The 9,498-nt window shown below is 45.4% G+C and overlaps 1 protein-coding gene across 5 annotated transcripts in view; it reads right to left on the bottom strand.

The window, feature by feature from the left end:
• The window catches only part of PLEKHA1 (pleckstrin homology domain containing A1), a 64,422-nt gene that overhangs the window by 44,209 nt on the left and 10,715 nt on the right, over positions 1–9,498 (bottom strand). Inside the window, exon 1 of one of the 5 annotated variants that reach the window (XM_025205888.1) lies at positions 1,026–1,127. The exons of the other annotated variants lie outside the window; for them this stretch is intronic. The gene's annotated coding sequence lies outside the window, so the exon portion shown is untranslated. Of the gene's footprint in view, positions 1–1,025; positions 1,128–9,498 lie in introns of those variants that run through there. 5 annotated transcript variants of the gene reach the window in all.

Genomic DNA, 9,498 nt, shown 5'->3' with positions numbered 1-9,498 from the left:
GCAAGCCCACACAGCCCCTGCCCCCCCCACACCCACGCACATACCTCCTGCCCCTGCCTGCGCACACACCCCCATAATGGCACTGACCCGTGCTTCATTGTTGGACCATGCAGCCAAGAGCCATGTGGTGCTGGAGCAGGGCAGGAACAGGAAGCAGGGAAATAGCTGGGAGAGAGCAGGGCTGGGCTCCTGCCTCTTTCTGCTGACCCCCCCTGGGTCCTACTGCCCCTGGCTCCTGTTGTCTTTTATCTGCTCCTGGCTGCCTGTCAATATTTCCTACATTTTTTAGGGGTCCCACAGGCCAAATAGAATGGCCTGGCGGGCCCTATTTTGCCTGCCCCTGCTTTATGTCTCAAAGTCCTGGGCATCACCAGGTTAGTTTAATGTTTGCCCAACATTTTTATTCACTTTGAGAAAATAATAATTAAATCATTTTGATAATCACGATCCCAATGGGGAGGGGAGGGGCAAGGCAAAAATTATGTACCAGCAATACTTAACCTTCATTAATTGTCTCTATCTTCCTTACGTTCCTCATAAGTCTTTAGCTGACAAAAACTTGGAACAATCTGAGACATAATGGTAATTGGCTGCTTTATAAAGGACAACATTGTTGGCAGTGAAACATTTCTTAATAAGTTAAATTGCAAAGTTACAGCATGGTAGGTGCTTCTTTCTTGGTGAGAGCTTGGAATATTTCCAATGTAGCCCCAGGAACACTCCAAGGAATTTAAACTCAATCTAGTAAGCAGGCTGCCTTTCCCCCAAAAAGTAAATTATTTTCTGCCTTTTAAAAAAGTAACTGGCAATGTTGCAAAAATTTTGAAAACCTCAAGTTACATCTTCAAGCAAACACTAGAATTTCCCAAGAAAACGTAATTATTTGAAATGTATACACTCATGTACATATGATGGAGAGAAAGAGTGATATATTATAGGCAAGATGACTAGTAGTGGACCAGATGTATAATTCTTTAGACAATATTACTTAATAACTACTATTAACAGTATATATAAATTCTTACCCAATAGAAACATCTTCCCATTCCAAAGATATCTGTAATTAATGCCAGAATCAAGGGTTAATTATGCCTCTAATTTGGCAACACTCAGTACCAGAGCTATTCTCATTCAAATAAAGCAGCAGCAAGGTTTATGGGTACTCTCCTAAATTGTACCATTGATGCCCTCTAAAAAGTCATAGGCCACCTGTGGATACAATTACAGCTTAACTGTTTGACACAACTAGAGAGAGAGCAAGCAAATGTAATGACTATAAAAAAAGTCAAATATTGCTGGCTGGTTTCCTGTTTAAGCAGGTTGAAGCTGCATTCTCTGCACACTGAAGAAAGTGAAACAAGGAAAACTAGTCATTTTTGTTCTCAGCAAGATATAAAATGACATTTAAGAGCTACTGTATAAAGCAGCTGAGTATTCAGAAGGTGTTCTTTTTCAAAGAACAAATTCAAAATGAAATGGAAAAGTGCTTTTTCAAGATTTTAAATGGGTTTTTCCCCAGAAGTTCCTTAACCTTAAAGCAACATAAAGAAAACCAAACATGTAAACATACGATCACAATCAAGAAACTAGAAAGGATTTCATTTAAAAACAACAAACAAACAACACAACTACACAGAAGTCAAGTTTTTAAACAGTAATGGGATGTTTTACCTAAAAATCTGTCTCTAAAGCAAGCCAAGTATAGGAACAGTTCAAATCTGTGCAGAAGTTTTATATAAATTTGGCAGTGAATGTATTAAATAAGACAAAGATATTTAATAATGAGTAGATTTCTAGCTTTGAATTGTCACCATCTAGTTACTGGCTTGCAAAACTGAATTACTACTGTTCTTCAGCTTTTTCAATCACAGACAGAGGAATTAGCTTAAAACATTTTTCTGCAGAGTTTTATTTCAAAGTTAGGAACTGTGTTAATAATCTACACCATAGCTGACACTTTCTAAAGAAATCCAAAGACAACAGAAGTGCTCTTAAGCTTAGGTTAATAAACTGAAAAGTACACAAGCTTAAATTTGATTTGAATCCGGAGCGGGGGGGAGGGACCATGATGGGAGACCTATTCAATTTAAAAACACCTCTACAATATCATGCTAGAGAAACAACCAATTGTAGGTTTTGCTGAAATAAATTTCGATTAATTCTGTTCTATATGCTCTATTCTACTTGTTCAAGTAAATTCTACTATTAATTCAAGGTGGCATTAAACAGAGGTTGTTACCATCAGTGTAAGTTTAGTTAACTAACGTGAAATGATTTAGTGGCTTCATTTCAGTTGCTAGAGCCAAATGACCACACCACAAAACCCTCACTCTTGCAGTCCTACAAAGAGACGCAACAGATACTCAGCTACCATATTACCGCAATGGGGATTCTTTCAAGACTGCTGGACATGAAAGTGCAGCAACTCCTATATGACTTCCACAGCCTTGGAACCAAGCTTCCAACACAACAATCCTTCAGCTGCTGTGCTAAGGAAATGTAAAAATGCTGCTACAGAAAATGCCTATTATTTTTCACTGGTATAACAATATATAATAAATTTGCTAATGTGCAACAGATTTAACACAAGGCCTTATATATATCTATAAGCCTGTACTGCAGTCACTTAAGTAATTCGGAATCTCAGCCTTTGTGATTAAAGAACCCAATCCAGCAAAATGCTTTAATTTTGGGCTTAATTAAGAATAAATATTCCAAATTTAATTTTTTTACTGGAGCATACCAAATCCCTAGAGTAGAATATTAACTTCTTCACATACCTTTAAATCCCATGCAATTAATCTAAAAAGTAAAAATAAGTCGGAGAAGTCATATTCCCTTCCAGTATCTCCCATTACAACAAACAACATCTATTAAGTCTAGCATTACTAACATGAACCCAAAGTTTTCGACAGAAAACGTAGGAGATGGGAAAAGATGCCTTAAGCCTTATAACAGACTGGTCGGGTAACATTATTCATATCTGTTTATATGGCAGAGGGCTGTCCCAGAGCACGCCCCTTTGCGGCAAAGCATTCCCTCAGTCCTTGTAACTGTCAGATCAAAGTGTTTAGAACAAAATCCTTTTTTATGAGGTTTTATTTACTAAATATTTTCCAAAATGCAAGCCCTTACACCCAATGCATCCCCTCACACCCAACCCTTCTCCTTTATTAAGGAGACCCATAGCTGCACTGTCCTAGGACCGTGCTATAATCCAAACTGGCTTCCCCTCCTTACTTCAGGAGTCTCAACAACCTCTTGGTGGTGCCTACCTGCCAGCTAATCCTGGCAAGCTGCAGACCTTAATGAGCTCTTCCCATTTGATCCTTTTCATCTAGGTCCTTCCCCTTTGGGCTTGGCAAAGCACAGACAGACGGTGAACCGTCTTCCTTCTAGTGAGTCTCATTAGGAAAAAAAAAAAAGAGACTGCACCCTGCTTGCTCCCTTTCCAAAAATTCATCAACATTAGGCAGGGAGTTGGGAGCTCTGGTCTAACCTAGACTACCAGGCTGCAGGTACTGAGCCCATAAAGAAAAAAAATAAAATGCCTTCTCCACAAACACAATTAGCCCCAAGATATACTGGAAAGATAGCCAGTGTGTTTCTCCTACTCCCATACCAGGAGTGGCCAAACTGGCACATATGCCACAAGTGGCCCAGGCAGCCTGCAAGGCATGAAGCAGACCAAGGAGGAGGCGGGCAGTACAGTGGAAGATGGAGCAGGAACCAAAGCAAAGCAGCAGATTGAGCAGGGAGTACAGGGAAGGGAGCAGAAAGAAAAGCAACCAACTCAGCAGAGCAAGTGACAGGGAGAAGTTACAGAGCTAATTTGTGGCACACCAGCCTAAAAACACTGGTCCCCTTGCAGCCCTATGCCCTCTTGCACACCAGAATTCCTGAATGCTTTAGGAGCCAAGCTATGAAACAGGGGTTGGTTGGCCCTCTAGGCCGTGCACAGACAAAACAAGGGGCGTGTGTGCATGACACTTTAGAGTGGGCTAAATGCTTTTGCACTGCTTTAATGGTGTCGGTGTTTGCACGCCTCGGCAGCGTATTGTGCATTAATTCCAGCTGCTGTAGGAAATTCAGCGGGGTAATGCCCCTTAAAATGACTTGGGGTGCAACAAACTAAAATTCCTTTGAGGAGTTCTAGTTTACTGCCCCTACAGCCGTGGAGCGAAGCACTGGGCTCCGTGCAGCTCTGTGGCTCTGCAGGAAGCCCTGCAGGCAGCCTGGCAGCCACCTGGGAAGGCAGGCTCCGCCCAAGAAAAGTGGTGAGCCTGATTTCCCCGCCCGGAGCCTGCCTGCCTGAGCTGCATAGGAGCCCAGTGCTTCCCTCCGCGGCTGTGGTGCCCCCCGGGACTGCCGGAGTCAGGTGCAGCGGGGGGGGGCCTGCCGCTCCTGTAGGGGGAAGCACCAGCCCCCTGTAGCACAGGAACCGCTTCGCCTGCCAGCAGCTTGCCCTCTTCTCCCTGCTGCCAGAGAGGCAGGTAAGTCAGCAGGATGTGTGCACAACACAGGGGTTTAATCAGCTCTAAATAGAACAAGTGTTTTTAAAAACCCACCACTTCAATTTAGGACCCTCCTTTTGTCTACATACGCCCCCTGGTTTCCATATCCCCCTTGATGGTTTACCATATTTACTTGATCAGAGGATGAGGTATTTTCCCCCTCATTTAAACATGGGGCGGGGGGGAGGGGGAAGGAAGCCCCATACCTTAAAATCAAACATGAGGCAGCAGGCGGGGTGGGGGGGAAGCAAGGCAGGTTTGGAGCTCGAGTTAGAGCCCAAATTGGAAACACAGCTGCCACTTACCCCACCCTGCCTCCGAACCCTACTACTAGGGTGGAATAGGGGAAGGGGAAATTGAGGCAACCTGAGGCTTCGGTGGGGTGGGGACAGGCACAATGAGGGGTGGGAGAGGACAGGCAGAAGGGGAAAAGCTTCCTGTTTCACTGCTTGCCCAACTACTGCCCCCCAACCTGCCCTACTACATGACCCCTATACTACCTCCCTGACTGTCTGTCCCCTACCACCTACCTTATTACTACCCACCTTATCACCTCTCCCCACCACGGCCTGCAGTTGCGGGGGGATGAATTTTATATGATCCTCTAATACAGGTTTCCCTCGCTTTATGCTGTACATGCGTTCCTGGAAAACAGCACATAACTTGAATTTGCATAAAAGGAACCTACTTTACAATGTCACAAATAGGGATACGTCCCAAGACCTCAACTGTACTGACCCCCAGACCCATTTCTACCACTTTTACAAGGTAATTTTGGTACTCACCAACAGCAGATAGTACACACAAGAACAGGGCACTATCATAGTGGGGATGGCAACTACAGAAACACGTGTTGCAAACAACGAGCGAGGAACACAGATCCACACAGGAGACTATATTTTGGTGCACGTCACTCCCACACTGCACTGCACAAAGCAGCTGACTGCAGGCTTCCACCACACCAATGACATAAAAGTGAATTTACCTTGTATATAGCAATTTTTGTTATAAAAAGGGTCATCGCATACTAGTGAATACGCACATACAGAACCCGCATAAAGTGAGGGAAACCTGTAATTAGATCCCATACATGAAAAATTATAATAAATTTATAACTCTTTTGTGTGTAATTATTGGGGGGGTCATCTTACACTCAGGGCTGTCTTGTAGTCGAGTAAATACAGTATATCAGGGGCGAAGATAAGGTCAAAACCGCAACAAGTTGTGACCTTTGGTTTACAAAGGGGTTTGTTGTTTATGTATTCATGTGCACAAAAGAACCTACACCTTTCCTGACCCATTACAGAATATAAACTACCATATTAATTCCTGTATTAAGTCTCAACTCCTGTTCTTTTGTTTCAAATCGGGCTGTTTCTGTCCAATCTCCAACACTTTCCATAAAAGACTGCTAAAAAACACAGGCATGAGATACCTTCTCATAACAATTTCATAAAATGGCTTGTCATTTGCCAGCTAAGACTGCAATCCTGCACCTAAAACAATGGGGCACAGACTTCTAAACTTACACGAGGTCCATTAAAAGTCAATGGAACTCTATATGGGGGCAAGGATCAGTTCACGCAGTTCTCAGTACAAGATCAGAACATAAATTATTGCTAAACTACCACTGTTAATGTAAGTGCGCTCAAGTAGCTCTCCAACATGCTAAGGTTACCATTCTTTGCCATCGCCAGCAAACTTTTGGTTTTATTTTACCTTCTCTATATTTGTTCCCTCAAATCTTTCTTTATTCATGTGTAATTTAATGTACTATTTTCTATTCTTGTTATTTGTGTCAGGCTATTATTACTTCCACTTCCTGCAGTACTTTAATATGCCAGCATTTAAACCCTAGATGTAACATAACTCTCCAAAAGACCTTTTCTTAAGAAATAGCCAAGAGTACAAGAAGAGAAATGGCTAGTCTGTAAGTACTGTATAAGACAGGGGCAAGCAAAATATGGCTCATGGGCCAGATCCAGCCTGCCAGACAACATCATTTGACCTGTGGGTGCCCCCCAACTAACTGTACCCTGCCTAGCCCATATGCCTCGCTCCCATCTTTGTGGGCAGAAGGGCCCAGCCAAATCAGCATGCAGCTTCTGGGTGGGGCTGCTGCTGCAGATGCCAGAGGACCTGCTCAGCTTCTCCAGTGTCCCAGTCACTCCAGGCACCAGGTAGGGAAGTGGCGGGGTAGAAGCATGGAGCTAGGGCTGGCGGCAGTGCAGAGCTTGGATGGGGGAATGTGGGTACCCCTACACACTCCCCCACAATGGCACACAACCCCTGCCACCAGCGGCGGCAGCAGCAGCAGGTCACAGGTGCTTGGGTGCTCGTACCCAACGCAGGCACTGCTGCCCAGAGGTGCACAGCTCCAGCCAGCGCTGCACATGGTGACAAGGAGAGCAGCCCAGCTGGACAACCTCTATCGGGCATGGCTCCACGCGGCATATGTGCAGCTCCTGGTACTCGTGCACCACTGGGGAAAGCCCTGCGCAATGGAGCCGGCTGCTGTGTAGGTCATGGGACACCACCAGGAAGCAACGGGCAGGGGTCTCCTCCACTTCTGGCGGAGTCCAGGACCTGCACAGCAGGGAGTGGCAAAGGCAGCTGGCTCCATTACGCAGGATTTCCCTGGTGGCTTGCAAGTGCCAGGAACCTCACATGTGCCGCATGAAGCCCCACGCAATAGAGGTGGGCCAGCAAGGTTGCACTCCTTGCTGCCACATGCAGCACCAGCTGCAACTGCATGCCGCCAGGCAGCAGCACCTGCGTGGGACATGAGCACCCCAAACGCCCGCTGCTGCCAATGGTGGGGGCTGTGCACCATGGGGGGCACCCACACCCCCCCTAACTCCCCACACCAACAACCTGCCCCAACAATCCCCCACATAACCCCCCCAACATAGCCTATTGCCCTCTCTACACAGCCACACTTGCTCACAACTGCCCCCCACATACACACACCATACACACCCACCCCACCCCCAACCACACTCCACACACACAATATACAAGAGGAAAACTTTATTTTTGAGTTGTTATGCAATTATTTCTATATACAGTACACAAACAAATCATGACAAAAATACTTTTTGTAATAAAATTAAAACGTGTTGTAGTAGGTGTTTGACTTTTAGGATACGATTTGGACTTTTTCTGGTTCCAAGATGGCAACCCTCCCCTCTGAACAGAATTATTTGCAGGGGCAAGGGGAGGGGCTTCCAGTGACAAAGTTCAGGGGTTAGGGGTGGGACTTCTGGTTCCAAGATGGCAACCAGGGGGCAAGGCACTTGTCAAGGGGCCGGGCTATCCTTGCAGCCGACAACAGCTCAGCAAAACTCATTAAGCAGCCCTCCAGCAGAAATAAATGCCTGCCCTTGGTATAAGATGTCCTGGAATATTAAAAGGATCGTATTTTAAAACCTCAACTTCATGCATCCAATACTCCATATCAACCATATTCAGTAAGAGGTGTTGAATTGAATATCCTCATTAAAAAAGTGTCCATAAATCCAGTTATCCTTGAGAAACTGGATGTTACTTACTGCAGAAATAAAGTAGTCTCATGAATTTCTGCCTTTAAAAGCCATGATTAGGAACTCAAAAATGTAATACATCAAAGCACACAAGTCCTCTACTAGACACTGAAGGATCAGAGAGAAGAAAGGAAGATATTCTGCTTCTTAACTTCTGACTATATGCACTGACAGTTTTGAATACAACGTGCTAAGCCCTCCACCTAGAAGAGCTGAGAGCACTGGACATATGCAACTATTCCAGCTCATACGCTGCACCAAATACCTCCCTAGCTACTGTTAGAGTTTCTCCCACTTCTGCTCATAGAGGCCACTTGGACTCCAAGGCCACATCCACATGTGCATGGACGTTTGGTTCCCTGGGGACAGCTAGCAGCAGCTCACCTTGTGCCACTGCAAGTTGTCCCTGGGGAATGCCTGTGCCACGCGCCCCCTGGTGCATGGCAAGTTACTCCGGTTGGGGTAAGGGAGGCTGGGGCCGGCACTGGGCTGGCCCTACCAGCCTTACCTAGCAGCCTCCTGGGACTGCAGTAGCAGCGATCCTGCTACACACAGCGTGGCCAGCAGCTGGAACATGGCTCCCAGCCAGCCAGGCTCCAGTTTTGAGTGGTGCACACTACCCCCACATGTGCCACTCCACTTTCTTTTCCTGTAGGGTTCTGTTTTTTGACCCCTAGATATGCAGGGGCCAAAAAAACAAACAACCCCCATACTGCTCCCTTGCAGCACAGAGAACAACTGAACATGCAGTATGTGGCACCACAGACATGTCTGCAGCACCACATACAGCACAGCTGCATTTGTCTGGACGTAGCCCAAGTGGTCAGTACCAAGAGAACTTTTTTCCAGTACAAACAATAAAAAGTCAACACGTGTCTATGAGAGAAGAGGCTCCCTGCTTCCTCCTCCATTCTGGCTGCTGCCACAATCACTGCTGCCTGCCTGGGTGGGCATCTGGACCCACCATGTGCTGTCAGAACCTGCACAGGGGGTACAGGCACAACAGCGGGTAGAGGGTTCAGGCCACTTGACTCTACCTCCTGTTCCCCTACCACTATTTCCCCACTGCAGCAGCATTGGGGAGGGACAAAGGACAAATTTAAGACAATCCTCCAATAATTTGATTCTATGCATGGAAAATTCTAATAAATTTATCATTTTTTCCAGGTAAAGAATCTAATTATGAGGGAGAGAGAAGGTCATCTTTAATTCAGAGTTGTCTCGGGTATGACTAAATATGATATATAAATATAAGAACCCAGGCCTCCAAGAACAGAAAAAGTTCAGTGCCACTAGCATTACTTGCTCGAATCGTACTTTAACCCTAATTCTTGGACAAGAATGCTGAGAGGGTGAAGCACCTCCAGTAATAATGTTAAGCACCTGTTTTTGCTTCAAATCAGCTCACAGTACAGAAACAGTACTTCCTGTACTGATGAATG

This window comes from Alligator sinensis, unplaced genomic scaffold (genome assembly GCF_000455745.1).
Source record: "Alligator sinensis unplaced genomic scaffold, ASM45574v1 scaffold28_1, whole genome shotgun sequence".
NCBI lineage: Eukaryota > Metazoa > Chordata > Crocodylia > Alligatoridae > Alligator > Alligator sinensis.
The sequence above is the reverse complement of the archived record's forward strand: the minus strand, read 5'-3'. Positions and strand labels throughout refer to the sequence as shown.